The 19,500-nt window shown below is 38.1% G+C and overlaps 1 pseudogene; it reads right to left on the minus strand.

Moving 5' to 3' along the window:
- Positions 1 to 11,135: 11,135 nt before the first annotated feature.
- Positions 11,136 to 19,500, minus strand: part of LOC132527853 (small ribosomal subunit protein eS1-like) — a 93,903-nt pseudogene continuing 85,538 nt past the window's right edge.

Consider the following 19,500-nt stretch of genomic DNA (forward strand, 5'->3'; position numbering starts at 1 on the left):
CAGGAAACATCCTTTAATTATTCCTGTTAGGTTTAGAGAAAATGTAGCTTACTAAAAACAAAGTAAACTGCAAGCCTTTGAACTTGAGCGTTATCTTTGTCCTTTGGCTTGCTAGGGTTCTGTGTTATCAGACATGATAATTTGTTTTCAGTGATACCCTTGATGAAATTAATTGAGTTTTAGACTAGCATACATTTCCTCTTGCTGATACTTTCACTCTTGGCAAGGTCTTATCTGGGCAGTTAGTCCTGTTCTCGTCTGGTTCTGACTGCTGTGATTCAATAGCTCAGGGTTGTTGTTGTTTTAAACAAAGATATTTACTTTTGTTATTAATGTAATATTCAGTTCACTTCCCCTTTTTATCTTCCCATAACGCACAGACCAACTCCCTTTTTTTGATAGAGATGACAGTTTTGGACTTCAATGCTGTTTCCAGGCCTTTCCAAATATATCATCATCAGAAGGGGGAAAATCCTTTTCAGACACCCCTATCTGTACACTTGGCTTCAATTCAATTGATATCTAACTTCAAGGTCCTAAACATTTCTCTTTCTTTCCAACTGTGTTCATTTCTTTTTTCAAGCACCAAAGTAATTTATGCTTATTGGAAAAGAACTTAAAAATGAAAATAAGATCTTCCCCATCTGCACCCTGATATCACCCAGTGTCAGATCATGCTGTGCATTGAATATCTTTTGTGAAATTTTTTTGCACATAAAGGATATTGCCATATATGAAACAGATAGATTAGAAAGATGACAGATCTCATCTATCATCAGACTATATTTACTGTATTTATTGTTATGTAATTAGCTTTTTTCATATGTCAATTCGTCTTGGACATCTTCCCAAATGTGTGTTTTATTTAATTAGTGCCTTATTGATAGAGATTAAGTTCTTCCCAGTATTTTTGCTGTTATAAAACAGTATGAGTTTATTTGGAGCAAGGAGTAGGATGTTAATCCAACTTTAATATTTCAAAATAGTATGTTTTTTGAGTAATCCATTTTTTCCATGACGGTTTGAAAGGGAATCTCTACCATTTAATAAATGATACATATATTTCTCCAGAAAAACTACTGGTTGAACCACCAACTGTTGTTTACTGTTAAGCAACGGTGGTCCCATGGCTTATACATGAGCTACTGTAATTACTATAATAACTGTTGTGGGACTCTGTTATTTTTAGTGCCCAGCACCTTGGAACAATATTTTGACAGTTTGCTATTTCCCACATTCTGAGTCCTGCTTGCCCAAGGCAGAGCTCCTGATTTTACAGACTGCTTTTCAGATGGGGAGCAGACATAGAACCCAGATTTCATCGATCAAAAGCAGCACAAGAGTTGGAGGTAGAAGGGAGGAGCATGAGGCAGAAGCCCCATGACCAGGGGTTTGAACGCCAGACAAATTTGTTGGCAGAAGCGTCTGGAATTTTCCCAGGGGACTGTGGTGAGCCACAGGCAGCAGCAGCAGTGGTCCTGGTTGTGTCATCAACCCCAAATACTATGTCTGAAGAAACTGATTTGCTTCAAAGCCTATAACAAACTCATCTTGGGTAGTTACTTTGCAAAGGGGGGCAGGCCAATTTTCTTCATGGCTCACTCCTGCCTTCAGTGCACCACCTGCATCTAGAGTCAGTTATTCAACAAACCCAAGAGAAGAAAGCTTATGCACCAAAATAATTGCATGCATTCTTTTTTTTTTTTTTTTTTTTTTTTTGCGGCACGCGGGCCTCTCACCGTTGTGGCCTCTCCCGTTGCGGAGCACAGGCTCCGGACGCGCAGGCTCAGCGGCCATGGCTCACGGGCCCAGCCGCTCCGCGGCCATGTGGGATCCTCCCGGACCGGGGCACAAACCCGTGTCCTCTGCATTGGCAGGTGGACTCCCAACCACTGCGCTACCAGGGAAGCCCCATGTATTCCTTTAAATGAATCTTAACATGTTAATCCACAGGGCATGGCTCCCCTCAACCTGGAGCCCCAGATTGAAACCCTTCCAGAGTTTTCCACTGTACTTAGAATAAAGACTCAAAGCCTTGGCAGCCCTATGCATCCTTGTGTGATTCCGCCTCTGCCTCTCTCTGCAGTCTCAATTTGCACCACTCCTATCATTGGTCTTTCAACTCTAGTTACACTGTCCTTCACACATGCCATTTTCCCCAACCTGCAGCTCCCCTTGAGCCCTTCATATCATCTGGTAAGTTTCACTCTTCTTTCAAATATCAGCAGAATCTTTCCTTGCTCCCTTCTCCCTCTCCCCAAATCTAGGTCAGGTTCCTGGATGATAGGTTTTCGCTGAACCAAGTGCCTTGTCTTCACAGCATTTATTTCTATACGCAATTAAACTCTGGCTTTTGGGGGTGATTACTTGACTAATGTTTCCCCCAAGAGATTTTAAGTTCTATTAGAGAGCAGAGACCATGTTTGTTGTAATGCTCATCATCATATCTTCAGCATTTAGCATGCTACCTAGGTACATAGGAGACGCTCAATCAATGTTTGTTGATTGAATGAATAAAGGAACAAATCTCTGTTTATTCTCGAGGATGAAGATAATGACTATTTCACAGGCACTTTGCAAGTTCTGAGGGCACTGATAGCACATTGAAAGGTAGGCAAAGGAAGAGGGGCCTGTGAAGAAGACTATAGCGTCATCAGAGGAAGAACAAGAGAAGGAAGAAAAAGGAGTGATGGAAGCCTTGGGAGAGAAAGTGTCAAGAAGCATAATGTAGGCAATAGTGTAAAAAAATGTGGGTGACCAAGGGGTTACTTGGAAAGGGGTCAGTGGATTTGTAGGGGAGGTGCAGAAAGAAGATGCATGCTTGCATAGAAATCTGCAGCCTTGGTGTTAGAATCTCTATGCAGAACTCTTATTTAGATTTGAATAAAAAGAAAAAGTCACACAAATGATATCATTGTAAAAGTACACAAAACTATCCAGTCAGATGGACAGCATTGAATGTTTTTACACTCACCTCAAAACTGTCACAGAGTTAGAATAAAGCAGAGATGAGGGCTTCAGTGGGCCGCACATCTGCTCTCCATCCTGTTTAGCTACATACAGGTGTAACAAATACGTTCTTGACCCATCCTGTAAACAATTTTATTTTTAGAAGGTAGAGTATAGAATGAGTGGAATTACCGTGCAATTTCGAACAATGTCAGAATTTTTCAGTGTGAAATTATAGGTGGATCCAGTTTGAAGGGAAGAGTAAAGTACTGATTCTGATTTTGTTGCCTAGTGGGATCCTATAATTAGTTCAGATTTTAAAAGAACAAGTCATAATATTTTCAAAGGCTTATGCCTTACAGTAAAAGTCACTTAACTTTCTTATTTTATCCCCACCATAATTCCATGAGATAGAAATTAGCTTTCCCATTTTAAAGGTAAGGAAATAAATCAGGGGGATGAAGTAAGTAAACACTGATCACAGAGCTTGTTGGCATAGGGTTTCTGAGAAGCAGCAGATCAAAGAGTACACACGGGACTAACTCAGTAAGAGATGTGTACGCAATGTCATACTGAATACAATTAATAGTTTCACTAATAATCAAATAAGAATTAACGCTCATTTTACAGCTTCATCAAGGACATTCTTGTTTCCTAACAAACCATGAAATCCAAAATAATTATTCAACACTGAAAATTTCAGCACCATTTGTGTTTGTTGCCAACAAGTCACATATCTTTAACAAGTTGATGCCATCATTGATGAAAAATAAGCAAAACCACAAGTTTAATCCTGTCAGTAGATTCATCCATCTTTAAGGCAAAGTATAATTCTGCAGACAATGTATTAACCTAGTCTTCATGTTTGCAACTAAATCTTTAATTTGGTGTGTTGTCATCTTGTTGGAAAGTAGCAGTACAGTTCTTCCTCTCACTAACTTTTCATGCAGCAGGCAGCCAGCAAGGCGAACTCTACAAAGCTTTGTTAGTGTCTCAGCTATTGGACGTGCTCCTTTGGCCAATGCAACATGATAAGTTAGCCTTTATAATGTCTCAGTGACTTTTTCATTCCTAGTTGGAAAAGCTATAACAATTATTTTTTGGATTTTACTGAGGTTATCCTTGTCTATTTTTAAACTATCAAATCTCCCTCCGCCATTTTTTTAATTTAAAATCATGCTGCAGGGGCTTCCCTGGTGGCGTAGTGGTTGAGAGTCCGCCTGCCGATGCAGGGGACATGGGTTCGTGCCCCGGTCCGGGAAGATCCCACATGCCGCGGAGCGGCTGGGCCCGTGAGCCATGGCCGCTGAGCCTGCGCGTCCGCAGCCTGTGCTCAGCAACGGGAGATGCCACAACAGTGAGAGGCCCGCATACCGCAAAAAAAAAAAAAAAACATGCTGCAACTTAACCGGCATCATAATACTATTCAGAAATGTTCTGTTGTGTGAGACAAAATAAACTATTAATATCTATAAAGACAGCTTTCATCATATTTTATTTTTATTTACAGTTGCATTAGGAGTAGATTCTTCTCTTCTATGAGTCAAGAGAACTTTATGAAATGTCAGTTTTATCTTTTTCAATATCTTGAGAATAGACCATGGGTTGAGAAAGTGAGCCTTTAATTTTCCTTATTTAATTAAACAATCTATCACTAAATATAAATTTACTTATAAAATGATATCTTTCATTTAAAAATAAAATACTATACAATTGTAAAATAACATTCATAAGATTTCTAAATTTAGAAAAGTTCCACAAACAATTCAAAAGTATTATTACCAACCAAGATAACAAAATTTACTTATTCTTGATGTATTTCCACATATGGGGAAAACTTGATTTCAAAACAGTGATCTATTGGAATGATAATGGGGTTACAAAGTTTATAGCAAGTAAAACCAAAGAAGCATCATAAGAACACAGTAGAAATAGTGAGGAAAAGCTGAGTTAATCTCTGAAAATGCACATATTTATACTTTAAACTCATTACTTTAGAAAATTCGAGAAGACACAAGAATATAAAAGCATACATTCCATTGCTATCAGAGTGATCATATCATCAGACCACATAGCCTCTGAAAAACTCTGCTGTGGGCTCACAAGAGAATGAGAGTGCAAAAACATCTTAGTGCTTTTATGCAAATACTTTTGATCTTACTAAACTTGGAAAGGGTCTTGGGGACCCAGACCATACTTTGAGAAATAGCTGCTTAAACTCTAGATCACTAAGCATCACATTAATTGGGGGCAAAATTTTAGAATGCCTTGGAATCCCTAACATTGTTTCTTCCAGTGACTTTCAATAAAGGCGTGTATTCTCTGAAGGTGATTTTGTGAGCAACTAAAGAAATAGTCTCCTGCCTAATGTGTTTTAGGGCAGGATTTGGAATAGTCAAATTGTCTTCCAAAAATATCACTTTTTTCCTTCACGGTTTGGATAGTAGTTGATCATCAGTACATTCTAGGCAGCGCGTGGCATACAGGTATCACATGCAGTTAGGCTAGATATTGAAGTTTCGTCATCCAGGTGACAGTGCTATGTCTGTCAAGACACCTGTGAGACAGGATTCGCTTGGTGTCTCTCAGTCAAAGGGGTCACTAAGTACCTGGGCTGTGGATGCAGCAAGCTAGAAAAAAATGAAGACACAGTAAGTCAGTTAAAACAAACATACTGAAAGATTACAAAGAATAATAACAAGCCTAAAGGATCAAAACATACACAAACAGAAGTTAAATAGGATAGGAGATTATGGGACAAAAATCAAGTAGATTAAAAGAAAAATTAGATGGCTAACTGTGTAAGTCCCAAGTTCAACATCCCTCATGCACTCAGGCTTCCTTCAAGTTAAATGTGTGGGCACTGCAATTTTCACAGATATTTTCTGTTAACTAACAGGTTTAAAAAATTGTATATGAATGTCTTTAAGAGGGAACTGCCTCTCCAATTCATCTTGAGTCCCACCATTCACTTCCCATTATCTTATATACTTACTTCACAGCTTCCGTATTTGCTTACCTGCCTGCCACTGGCATTCCTGAGCTATGGTGATCAGGATAGCTCAGCAGACCTTCCCCATGGGTTCAGCTAACCTAGTGTTTGAGAGATTAAAATATAGGTTCCTAGGATAAACTTTGGGGAATTTTCTTTTTTCTCTTCCCTTCTGTTCTCTTCTTTCCCTTTCTTCTTTTTAGCCAGCACCTCAGCCTGCCATACAGGTGATCAAGGAACCACACTTTTGAGAATCACTGATATTCTTCTTGTGTACCTCTGACTTGAGTCTACAGCCCTAAACTCCTGCCTGTGGAGAAATTAATGGACTTCAGTGGGAGATTGGGATTGACATATATATACACTAATATGTATAAAATAGATAACTAATAAGAACCTACTGTATAAAAAATACATTTTACAAAAAGCATATCACTTTCATTCAATAAGAAACACACCCAAGATTTGATGCCTGCCTGGCTTCACACTGTCTCTACAGAATGCTCATTCTGAATGATGCTTCCGTTTTGTCTGGTTTCAAAACAGTCTCAGTTCTTAGTGATAGAATCTTTATTTCAACGTTTTTAGATAGTGATTTTTATGTGACCCAGGTCAACAAGGATTAATGCTTCAACAAATCTCTTACATTTTTAACTTTCTTGAAATCCCATGTAAGCCACACTTGCTATCAAAAACTTTAAAAAATAATAATGAAAATCTAAAATCTACATAGCAAATATTGACCTTGGATAAGCATGTCGGATTTTCCCCATTGAACGTATTGGGCACAGTTCAAGGTACACATCCATTCCAGAGTGTACTAGATAAAAGTAAGAAATCCACATCCCTGTGAGGGACATGGACACATCTTTTACCCTCCGTTGCAGAATGGTTGTTTTCAAAAATTAAATATTCATAGTTTGTTTGCAATTCTTGCTCTTATAGGCTAACTTGCAAATCTTCAAGGCTGCATTTAGCTGAAAAACTCCTGCAAGTGTCAGTGACTCATTCTCAATATAAGTAGTTTTCACAGCTACAATTTTAAGCAAAAGTTTGCGTGGTGTAGAGCATTAACCCCTTTCATTACAATCGTGCCTTCATTTAAATTTAATTTTCAAGAAAGCTAATGAGCTGACATGCAACTTCCAACAACAATAAAAAGCCCAAGTTCCTTGAATAGAATTTATTTCAAGGTTGTTTATATACTTTCCCACTTAAAATTATGTAAGCTATAAACTTGGTATATCTACTTAGCCAAACATGTGATTGTTGAAGTACTACATTTTTTTTTTTTTTTTTTAACGGTACGCGGGCCTCTCACTGTTGTGGCCTCTCCCATTGCGGAGCACAGGCTCCGGACGCGCAGGCTCAGCGGCCATGGCTCACGGGCCCAGCCGCTCCGCGGCATGTGGGATCTTCCCGGACCGGGGCACAAACCCGTGTCCACTGCATCGGCAGGCGGACTCTCAACCACTGCGCCACTAGGGAAGCCCCTACATATTTTAACTTATCTGCTATATCAATTGTCTAATTTTAAAATACTAGCAACAATTTCTCACTGAGTATTTGTGCTAGAACCTTATGAACACCAACAATGGCATTTTCATTAGAAAGTAATAATGTCTGAAAAGTAAAGAAATACTGTCACAAGTCCCGGTGGTGAGCTAGAGAACAAAGGATAGAGTAGGTTTTTTGCCAACACCATACTGAATTCAGTCTTAAACATACTGCTATTGAGATATCTCTGCACCATGCAGGAGAAGAGTTCTAATAAGCCATAGCAAATGAGATTTGGCACTCAGAAACAAGTTTGGACTGGATGTCTTTATTTGCGGATTGGGCTGGGGATAATTACTATGCACAGCCTGTTCACACCTACACCAACACCTCCCACAGCTCCTGACCCTGTTGATGAAAGTCTGAAGGAGGATGTGCCCCAGGGTGACAAATTTATGAACACATCTCTTACCTAATTTTCATGGCCTAGTTCAGAAGAATATTTTTATCAAATTCTCTCTGTGTATGGAACTTGAATTAGATAATGAGAAATCCAAAATGTGTTTGCCCATTAGAAAGTTCATGTGGAGATGTCATGAGATAGTCAAGGCTCACAGGGCCATGGGTGGTAAGCCAAAGCAACGTGGGAGCCAAAGTCACAGGGAGAAGAAGCTGATTAAGTAGAGAAAGCCATTGGGTGGCAGGACAGAGACAAGGGTAAATGTGGCTGAGCTGTGTCCACAGAGAAATTAGTGTGAAAATAATGAACTCAACAACATAGTTTCCATGAGTCACTTTGGCTCCAGAACCGTAGTCCAGTTTCATGACTATCGGCCCAGCTCTATAATGGTTCATGTCTTAGACTTTCATAAAGTACATCTTTCTAATCATTTCAAATTCATTTTTACTATAAACCCTTCTTATTCCAATAAATATGAGGGGTCTCTGTTAAGAGCAACCAAATGTACTTGGCTAAAAAAATGGTCGTCAGCATTTGGAACTCAAGAAAGCTACATTTAATATTGATTTCCTACGTTTTTACTTGTGAGTTTGAGCAAATTTGTAGTCTCTTTGAGTCTCAGTTTTATCACCTGTAAAGTCATGTTATTTTGAGAATTATTGATATAATATGTGTAAAGTACTCATTACAGTAATTGGCATAAGCCAGGTCCTCAACGGATGTTCGCTTCTTCCTTCATGTCTTCTCTAAGTGAGAAGAGAAAAAGGTAAGGACAAGCTCCACATCAGCTGTCATCAAGAAAATGAAAATTAAAACAGCAGTAAGATGCCACATCACACCTTTTAGCATGGCCAAAATCTGTAACGCCAACAACGTCAAATATTGACAAGAATGTGGAGCGAAAGGAACGCTCATTCGTTGCTAGTGGAACTGCGAAATGGTACAGACACTTTAGAAGACAACTTGAGTTTCTTACAAAACTAAACATATTCTCACCATACAATCCAGCAGTTGTGCTCCTTGGTATTTACCCAAAGGAGCTGAAAATTTATGTCCACACAGAAACCTGCACACTAATGTTTATAGCAGCTTTATTCATAATTGCCAAAACTTGGAAGAAACTAAGATGTCCTTGGGTAAGTCAATAGACAAATAACTTGTGGTACATCCAGACAATGGAATATTATTCAGTGCTAAAAACAAATGAGCCATCAAGCCATTAAAAGACACGAAGGAACCTTTAATACATATTACTAAGTGAAAGAAGCAAGCTGAAAGAGCAACATATTCTATGATTCCAACCATATGACATTCTAGCAAAGGCAAAACTATGGAGATAGAAAAAGATCAGTGGTTGCTAGGGGTTGGGGTGTGGAGGGATGAATGGGTGGAGCACAGAGGATTTTTAAGGCAGTGAAAATAATCGATATGTTACTGTAATGGTGGATACATGTCATTATATATTTTTCTATACCCATAGGATACATAACACCAAAAGTTAACAGTAATGCAAGCTATGGAGTTTGGGTGATTTTGATTTGTCATTGTAGGTTCATCAATTGTAACAGATGTACAACTCTGGTGGGGAATGTTGAGAATGGGGAGGCTATGCATGTGTTGGGGCAGGGAGTATACGGGAAATCTCTGTACCTTCCCCTTATATTTGCTGTAAACCTAAAACTTCTCTAAAGAAACAGTCTTTTTTTTTTTTTTAAGGTAAGGATAAAGCTCCAAGGATTATATCTGTAATACGCTATATTTTAGCTTCAAGTGTTTCTGTAATAAGGGCATAAAAACTCCATTGGCTATGATTTAGTAATTCACTCAACAAACACTGTTTAACACTTACTATGTACAAGGCACTTTGAGGAGGAAGAATGACATATATACTCCACCAAACGTAAAATAGATAGCTAGTGGAAAGCAGCTTCATTGCACGGCGAGATCAGCTCTGTGCTTTGTGACCACCTAGAGGGGTGGGGTAGGGAGGGTGGGAGGGAGACACAAGAGGGAGGGAATATGGGGATATATGTATACATATAGCTGATTCACTTCATTATACAGCAGAAACTAACACAACATTGTAAAGCAAGTATACTCCAGTAAAGATGTTTAAAAAAAATGAAAAAGACATAGTCATTGCCTTCAAGGAACTTTACTGTCTAATAGGGCAGATATAAGATAAAAGTGATGGGTGTTATACGAGAGTTAGGCAAAGTGCTGTGGAAATGAAGAAGAGAATGAGTTTATTTCCAACGGACAGAACAAGAGAGGTCTTCATAGATTAGAAATCATTTGACTTGAGCATTGGAGGATTACTAGGATTTGGAACTGTCCGGGAAGGGTGAGAAACAGTTAAGATGGGAGAAAATGCGCGAAGAAATCCTTAGAGACTGAGACGCCTAGGGCACGTACTTGGACGACAGGTAGACTACTGGCTAGTGCTTCAAATGTGTGAGAGTTCTGGGTCATTATGGCATGAGAACAACAAAAGGAAGAATTTTTCATGATGTCTTCTTGGAAGTAGTTTTTGTTTTCTTGGTTTTTAATTTTTTTTTTTTCACAATTAGGAGCCACCCATGAGTTTTACATATTTCCCACAGGATGACAAGGAAACAGTTCCCTAAATTGTTCATCAGTGGTGGGTATGAGTACATGTTCGTTCTTCTTGTAGACTAACTATAAAATTAGGCATCAAATTATTAGTTAGATTGATGAATGGCCACTTGTAGCCACACAGTCATAAACAGATTCAATGATTTGCCCCTGGCCACTTTTGACTACTTGAGATCATTACACAGTTTATATACTGACAATGCGAGGGCCTTCTGTAAGGCCAAACAAGCAGTCAAATCAGTTATTGCCAATGACCACTAGCTATCTCCTACTGTAAATTTTATTGCTTGTCCTCTGAGCAAATACATTATTTGGGAGTATAAATTAATTTAGATTGAGAGAGTTTTTAAAATACACTCAGCTATACTCTGCTACGTATTGTAGAAAGAAATTGAACAAATTTCCCTCAAACTTAGGAGTTCAGAAATACAAAGTAGATAATATCTATAACTATATTAATATTCAAAGTTGTAAAAATGCCCTAATATCAAGAAGTAACATGTGGATAATTCTTACTAATGAAGTTTCCCTATGAAGTCCCTGTAGTTTTTTGCCACAGGGAAGGGATAGCCCAGAGGTGTTTTGTGGCAGTCGAGCTTTACTCCTGATTTGTTAATACTGCTATCCACCAGAGCATCTTTTCTGATGAGAGATGATGGTGGTGGTGGTGGTGGTGATGATGATAAGCAAACTGGAAAACAGGAATTTGACAATTACCTCAAAACTGAGTGGAACTTCCCAATCTCCCAATTTATTCCTCCCCTCCCCCTCTTCCCCCTGGTAACCATAAGTTTGTTTTTTACATCTGTGACTCTATTTCTGTTTTGTTAATACGTTCATTAGTACCATTATTTTAGATTCCACATACAAACGATATCATATGATATTTCTCTGACTTACTTCACTCAGTATAACAATCTCTGGGTCCATCCATGTTGCTGCAGATGGCATTATTTTGTTCTTTTTTATGGCTGAGTAATATTCCATATACACACTACTCTATATAAAATATATAACTAATAAGGACCTACTGTATAGGACAGGGAACTCTACTCAATACTCTGTAATGACCTATATGGGAAAAGAGTCTAAAAAAGAGTGGATATATGTATATGTATAACTGAAATCACTTTGCTGTACACCTGAAACTAACATGACATTGTAAATCAACTATACTCCAATAAAAAATTAATTTAAAAAACTGAGTAGAGCTTAGGTTAATATGTTTTGAGGCATATGGAAGCCTTTTTGAATTAAGGTGCTTCTGGGGACTCATTAGCTGAGATTCATTGGTTGGGTAAGAGCCCAAACAGAGTGCTCTGCGTTGTATTGTGCTTCAAATTATTCTTCACATCCTATCCCCTCACCCTGCTTAAACCAGCACTGACTTTCATATTTCTTTTTAACATTTTATGTGTAAAATATAGCCTACACACAGAAAAATGTAGAAGGATATACAAGTTTAATAACTATAAAGATACAACCTGTGTAACTACTGATTAAGAAATAGAATGTTATCGGCACCCTAAAATTTCCGGCTGTGCCCCTCCCTTACCATAACTCTGCCCTCCCCTCTTTAGGTAACCGCTTATCTTCTGTGCTAGTACTTCCTCCCTCTCCTTTATAGCTTGACCGTTTACATATGTATCGCTAGACAACATTTCTGAGTTTGGAATGGTTTGAACTTTATAGAAATGGCATCACACTTGAAGTCTTCCCATGTTTTTGGATTCTTTCACTCAACGTTATGTTTTCAAATGCTTTTATTTTATTGTAAGTAGATGTAGTTCAGTTTTTCTATCGTGTTCAAGTACCAAAATAAATTATCTATCCTATCAGAGTTGGACGTTTGTGTTATTTCCAGTTTTTTGGCTATTAGCAACAAACGCTGCTATGAATGTTGTCTAGAGGCTCTGGTACACACATGCTTACATTTGTCTGAAGGATATACCTGGGTGTGGGACTGCTGAGTCACAGAGTGTATATGTTATGTTCAACTCTACTAGACAATGCTGAACTGTACTCCAAAGTGATTGCACCAACTGACAAGCGGTGAATGAGAATTCTGGTTGCTCAGTAGCCTCACCAACACTTGGTATTCTCAGACTTTTTCACTGTTGCAAGTCTGGTGGGTGTGTAGTGGCATTTCATTAGGGCTTTAACATGTATTTTTCTGGTTAGGAATGAGGTTGATAACCTTTTCATATTTTATTTTCATATATTTATTACTTGAATTTATTTATAATGTGCCCATTTAAACCCTTTCTATTTTTTTTTCTACTTGTCTCTCTTTTTTTCTACTTGTCTCTCTTTTTCATATTGGTTTGTAGCTGTTCCTTATGTATTCTGGACACTAATCCTTTGCCAGGCGTATGTGTCGCATGTAGTTTCTTCCACTGATTACTTACTTTTTTACACTTTTAATGATGCCGTTTGGTGTACAGAAACTTTTCATTTTGTCATAGTCAAATTTATTAATTTTTACCTTTGTGGTTAGTGTTTTTAATATCTCATTTAAGGAATTCTTTCCCAGCTCTAAAATAATGAAGATACTCTCTTATACTGTAGTAGACTATAAAAGCTTTATAGTTTTGACTTTCTAGTTTGTCTTATCCTATGGAAGTTCATTTTTTGTGTATTTTATGAGTCTTACTTCAGTTTTTTATCATCAATATTCAACTACCTTAGCATCATGTATTGAAGTTTCTCTGTGTCAAACAATGTTACTACTCCATCCAGATCACTTTGTATTAAAAAATTTTCTTGAACAGGTATGCTTTTACTACCAATTGGTGATACCTGCAGCTCTTTTATAGAGAACTATCCTTGGACTATTGGAGACCATCTTGCCTATACACTTGGAAAGCCTTGGAAATGCCTAGGAATCTACTTGGCCCCAAGGTGGCTCTTGACCCGTGACTGAGGATGTCAGAGTATACAAGCCCAGCTCCCTTGCCTTTTGGGGGACAATGCTGAGGCATGACTTACACTCCAGTGTTCCCCTTTGGGGTCATGCACATTCCTTTATACACAAATCATTGTCTCAGTGTCTGCTTCTGGGAAACTTGACCCAAGACATCATCCTTTTTTTCACTGATTTGCCAAGACACTCATGTCCGATATCAAGTGCCCACACATGCATTCGTCTATTTGGAGGTTCTCCATTCTGCATCCATATGTCAGTTTATGTACCCCTGAGACAAAAATTGTACTATGTTAATTACAATAGATTTGTGAGAATTCTTCATATCTGGGAGAACACCTTTTCACACTTTTTTCTTTTAAAGGGTTTTGGTTAGTCTTAGTGCATACAAACTTTAAAATCATCTTACAAGTTAAAAAAAACTATTATTTTCATTTTTATCTATAAATCAATTTTGGGGAAATTGACATCTATACAATATTGAGTTCTAATTCTTAAACATGGCATATTTCCCCATTTAATTAAGTTTTCTTTCATGACTTTCAAAACAATTTTATAACTTTCTCCATGGATGTCTTATTACCTTTTGTTGGATTTGTTCACAGCTCCTGCATATTTTTGACGTTATTGTAAAAGTATCTCGTGTCTCATTCATTCATTGTTTCTTGCTTATATATATAAATAAATTGGGTTTTTATTAATTCCAAATAGTATCTACAGACTTGGGGGAGATTTTCTCCATACACAGTCATGTCATTTTTAAAATTCACTTTTCAGTAAGCCTTGTCCCATGAGGCTATCAAAACTGCAGCTCACTTCCACAGCCCTTTCCTTCAAATTGATAAATTCCCCACTGGCTGAATCAGCTTTGAATACTGGGTTGATCTCTTTGGGTTCTCATTTTCTGCAGATTTTGGCCTTATAATTCATTACTTTCTTTGTAGCGCCTTGATTTTTTTTTAAACTTAAAAATGTGTATTTTGGGCTTCCCTGGTGGCGCAGTGGTTGGGAGTCTGCCTGCCGATGCAGCAGACACGGGTTCGTGCCCCAGTCCGGGAAGATCCCACATGCCGCGGAGCAGCTGGGCCCGTGAGCCATGGCCGCTGAGCCTGCGCGTCCGGAGCCTGTGCTCCGCAATGGGAGAGACCCGCGTACAGAAGAAAAAAAAAAAAAAAAAAAAGATTTGAGGAGGAGCTTGGCCTATGAAAGTTTCCTATCCCAACATGAAGCAACAAAGTCCATGGGGTACTGGGGCCTGGAGTTATGTTTCATGATTTGCCTTCAGTGTATCTTTACAGTTAAGTTGAATAATCAGAAAAACAGTGAATTCTAGTTGATGCACTTTTTGGTCCTTTGCTTCCCTTTTATTTACTGTGAAGCTTTAGTCTTTGCTGGGAAAGATGAAGCTAGATAAGAATGAGTTTACGACACATTTATTGAGGTCATGAGGTTTATATCATGCTGGGTCTGGAGTGCGGATGGACCAGGGAGATTGTCACTGTATTCTTTTCTCCAGGTGATTTAATAGCATCAGAATCACCGGAAGTATCTCCTGTAGGGCCATCAGTTCTTGATGTTGCAACTACTTTTGGAAGACTTGCCAGAGCACACTTAAAGGACTTAGTGATTTTTGATCACCTTCTAAAGTAGAATGATTTGGTCATTTCCCCATCTCCCTTCTTAATTAACATCATCCTTTAACCCCCAAAAAGGGACTTGTGATGAGCTAGGAGGGTATCATATACATTTTTAAAAAGAGTCAGGTAATCAAGTGGGGAAAATGTTATGCTTCCAGGAAACACTGTGAACCAATATGGGTATTTTTGTTCCCGTAATGGAATTCCTGTAGTTACATACTGCAGCGATTTAGGCTGGGTTTGGCCCAGAGGAGCTTCGCAGCAATAAACTTTCATCTTGAGGAGGGTCTGCTCCCCGCTTACCAACTGCCATGATCCACTAAGTGTGGTGAGGGTAAGAGAAAAACACCAGAGGCAGTATGTTCAGACAACACAGGGGCCAAGGGAAGCTGCCGCTTCACTTTCACTTCGTGGTGGAATTGGTGGGGAACTTCTAAAAGCTGGATGAATACTAAAAAGGAGGGATGCGGGTGAACTGGGGTTGGGGGGTGCTGAGAGCCCTTGGTGGACGGAGGTGTGAGTGAAAGCTACAAGACAGGGGGGACAACAGGTCAAAGGAAACGGGAAAAGGTTGCTCTGCAAGTCGCAGGTGGCTTGGAGGACCAACGGCACTTTTAAAAAATATGCAGGCTGATGATTAACACTTACCACATTTTACTGAAATTTTTACAGAGCTGTCCAAATATCTCAACACCTGCTTTACATGAGACAAAATCCTCTTGTAAACAGCAGTGAGTCATTACCCACGGCCTGTGCGAAAGGTGCTCTTGGGTATATGCACATTTTCTCCAGGTTCCCTTTGATGGACGGTGACTAAAAATATAGCATAACCTTCTTTGCCCTAGAAATGTCTGCTGAAAAAGGGAAAATTCTTGGGGAAGAAAAAAAACAGGACACGTATTATATACCTTAGCACATAAATAAATCCAACCCTTATGTATTTATGTAGGTGGAAAACATGATAATTACATTTCCAAATGGTTTTTGAAACCCCTGCAAATGTATACTTAAAAAGTCATAGCAATGAACGGAGACTGGATGGCTCATTAGTCGTGAGATAAAGAGCCATTCCCTTTGGATCGCCTATTCCAAGAAGGATGAGGCCAGAAGCAATTTGATTGAATAGCAAAAAGGCATCCTTTGTGAATAGGTGGGATTACAAAACCCACATTGCAGCTTTTAGGATCATTATTCATTTATTCCTTCTTTCAGTCCATATTTATTGAATGTCTGTTATATGACAGGTATGTTTCTATGATAAGAGCTAGAAATGCTAAGAGTAATAAAGCATCATTTGTCCTCAAACAGCCCATCATATAGGGGAAGAAAGACAGGTGAACCTAAATTATCACATAACGTCATGGAGGTGATAATGGAGAATTTATAGATAGCTATGGAAGTACAGAGGAGAGAGAGAATTTAAACTGGGATAATAATAATGCTTTATATTTTAATAGCTCTAAATGACATGGTGAAAAAACCCAGCTTGGTTGGAAGCATGCTAGATGGCCTAACTCTTTCATTAAAGTGACAACTTAAAAGCATATCTACTAGGTTTAAAAATAGTGGCACTGTTGTATTAAGGAGTCGTTTTGCAATCCTTGATGAATTTTAATAATTTTGTCCATTTTCATGGCTTCTTACTATGCCCTTTAAATTTCTTATTTATTTTAGCCAACTCCTCTTAAAAGTAAGCTTCATGAAGACAGGCACTACATCTTTTTTGTTCATGATTTTATCTTTAATATTTATTACAGTATCTACAAAGGAGGTTTTCAACGTATATTAGTGAGGAAGTGAATGAATTATTTCAGTATGCACAATTTACAAATTTCAAACCCTGGGACTACCTTCGTGTGCAGCGGTAGGAGTTCATGTCCTCTGCACAGCTGTCCTTGACAAGCTTTCTTCACTTCCATCTGAGATATTTGTGATGAAGCTCTTTTAGAATCTTTGTAGGATACCCCAGAAATTCAGTTCTAAGCCCCAAACAACCCGTTTTCAGGACATTAAAACATCTGATGTTTCCGTTCTTCCCATGAATATGACATGACCCTGCACTACATTGCCTTTTAAAGAGACCTCTAAAATGGTAAGTTTATGGTAATATCAGTTGTCACCAGGGAAGGGAACTGGCTGATTGGAGGACAATAGTTTGAATCTGTACCATGTAATTCTATCCTGTTAAAAAATAATGAATTTTTAAAAACATGCTTATGTAAGGCACTGTGAAATTCTGCTAAATTTGTCTTTTGGGAAATTCCATCAAATACCCTCTATATGCATTCAATATTAAACTTGATTGACATCATTTTAAGCTAATGTATCTTTCTTAATCGTACTTTTTTTTGTTCAAAATAAAATAATATAATCCTTATTCTAGAGGTTTTGAAGGGATGTGAACATAATATGATTCCCTCCTTTCTGAGTGATAATTTGAGGGAAAGATTCAACTTACATTTGTCATGTTAATATATAAATTACATCTTTACCAATCTATGGCCAATGCAGAGTAATCATTAATCATAACTCATGCAAATACCCTGATTTGGTCATTGGAAGGGTTGAACCATAAAATGCATCTACAGCTGTAATAATGAAAATGGTAAGATAATTTGGCCACCTGATTGATTTTCAATCAATTCTCTGGTTTCTTAGGACAAAGTGATGAACCTGCCAAAGAAGCATGGTTTCAAATATGACTTTTTGTTTCTTTGATTGTATACCATAGCTCAGATATGCAAAATCAACAAGGAACAGAGACATCCTAAAGGCGATGAAAGCTTTTTAAAGCCATTTTTCCTTCCTAAAAATATTTTAGGATCCAGCTAATGAATTAAGTGACGTATTGTGACTTTAAATTTTAAAAAATCCAGTTCACTAAGAAATAACAGGGTATACAACGATGACTCTCATCCCAGCTCAATAAAAAATTCTCCTCGTGACTAGGTGCTCTCTGCAATTTCATTGGCTCTTCCCCCTGTAATTCTTATAGGAAATGTCTTTGGTAGTAGTGATGTGCCAACTTCTTAACCAAATTTTGCTCTTAGTGCTGGGCAAAGTGTGTGATGCCCTTTTTTGGTTTGAAAGTGAACGACATTCAGACACAGTGGCCTATTGACAGAGGAAGCCTTAGCTACAGAAGAATTGCTGCATCCAATTACTGACTCAAATAAAGAAAAATAGAGGGCAAATGAAAAGTTACCCTAAAATGTGATTCAAACAAAGAATAATAAACAGTGCCATTATCCTCCTTTTAAAGAAATACACAAATGTGTTCAATATGCCTCTATTAGCGCAATATAGTCTCAGATTTCAAATATACTTTCTAGTTTTATGGGGCAAATGCCAAGCTCTCAATGAATTTATCCCTAAGAATCATATTTTTGTGTGTTTTTACTCCAGTGTGTCCTCAGAAAACATCAACAGATTTCAAACCCCGCTAATCCCATGGAAAATTGCTCAGGGCAAAGCCATCACTGAAGCTCTCAAGGAGGCAAAGCTCAATACCTCTATGCCAAAGCCCCCTCCTCTATGTTTATCTTAGAGTAGCAGCTGTCCCAACAGGCACGCCATTCTACATGTGGGAAGGAAGCAGCAATCGTAGTTTCAATATTCCCAAACTACTGCTACACCCTCATACATAGGATGCCATACACTGATTTTTTTAAGGTGCAACTTAGATCTGATGCAGCAGAGTACTTGAAATGGTATGTATTGGTAATGCCAGTTTACAAGGATGGTTTTCTATCCAAGTATGTGGAATTGGGAGTGAGAGGGTTGAGTTTGGAGAACTGGAAAAATAAGTAAGCCTGGAGGGACTGCAGTGTGACAGAGCCAGGAACATAAGATGAGCCTTGGAAATCCTGTTAAGGATTTTGAACTTTATCTAAGGGCAATGGGGAGCCTAAGTAACAGATTGGGTTTTAGGATTTCCCAGGATTCAGTGAGGAGAGTAGATTAGAGTTACTCAAAACACTTGCAGGCATTGAATTGACTTGGTTAATGTTGGCAAGTCCTCAGCCCTTACTGCCCGTTAAGTTTGCATTCCACATAAGCTGATCATATAGATCAGTTGAGTGAAAAATAAAAAGCTATCCTCAGCATCTCTTTCACATCACAGAAGCTCTAGAGATGCCAACATTAGACAAAAAGTCGGTTAATACTTTCATTTAATTTATTATTTTTGTAGTTAATAAACCATATAATAAACTGTGTTGCAAACTGAGTACAGAAAGTAAAGAGTTCCCTGATTTAAAGGAAAAAAAATCCATTTGGGTTGGATTTAAATCTCAAGAGACTAGAGTTCTATAAAATGCAATTTGTTGCAGCGTATTTCACAGAGTGTGTTTAATATAACTTATTGACATCATACATTTTATGTGGCCTTTAATGCAGCAATTCTCTACTATAAAAATTGCCTCAA

Source organism: Lagenorhynchus albirostris, chromosome 1 (genome assembly GCF_949774975.1).
Source record: "Lagenorhynchus albirostris chromosome 1, mLagAlb1.1, whole genome shotgun sequence".
Classification (NCBI taxonomy): Eukaryota; Metazoa; Chordata; class Mammalia; order Artiodactyla; family Delphinidae; genus Lagenorhynchus; species Lagenorhynchus albirostris.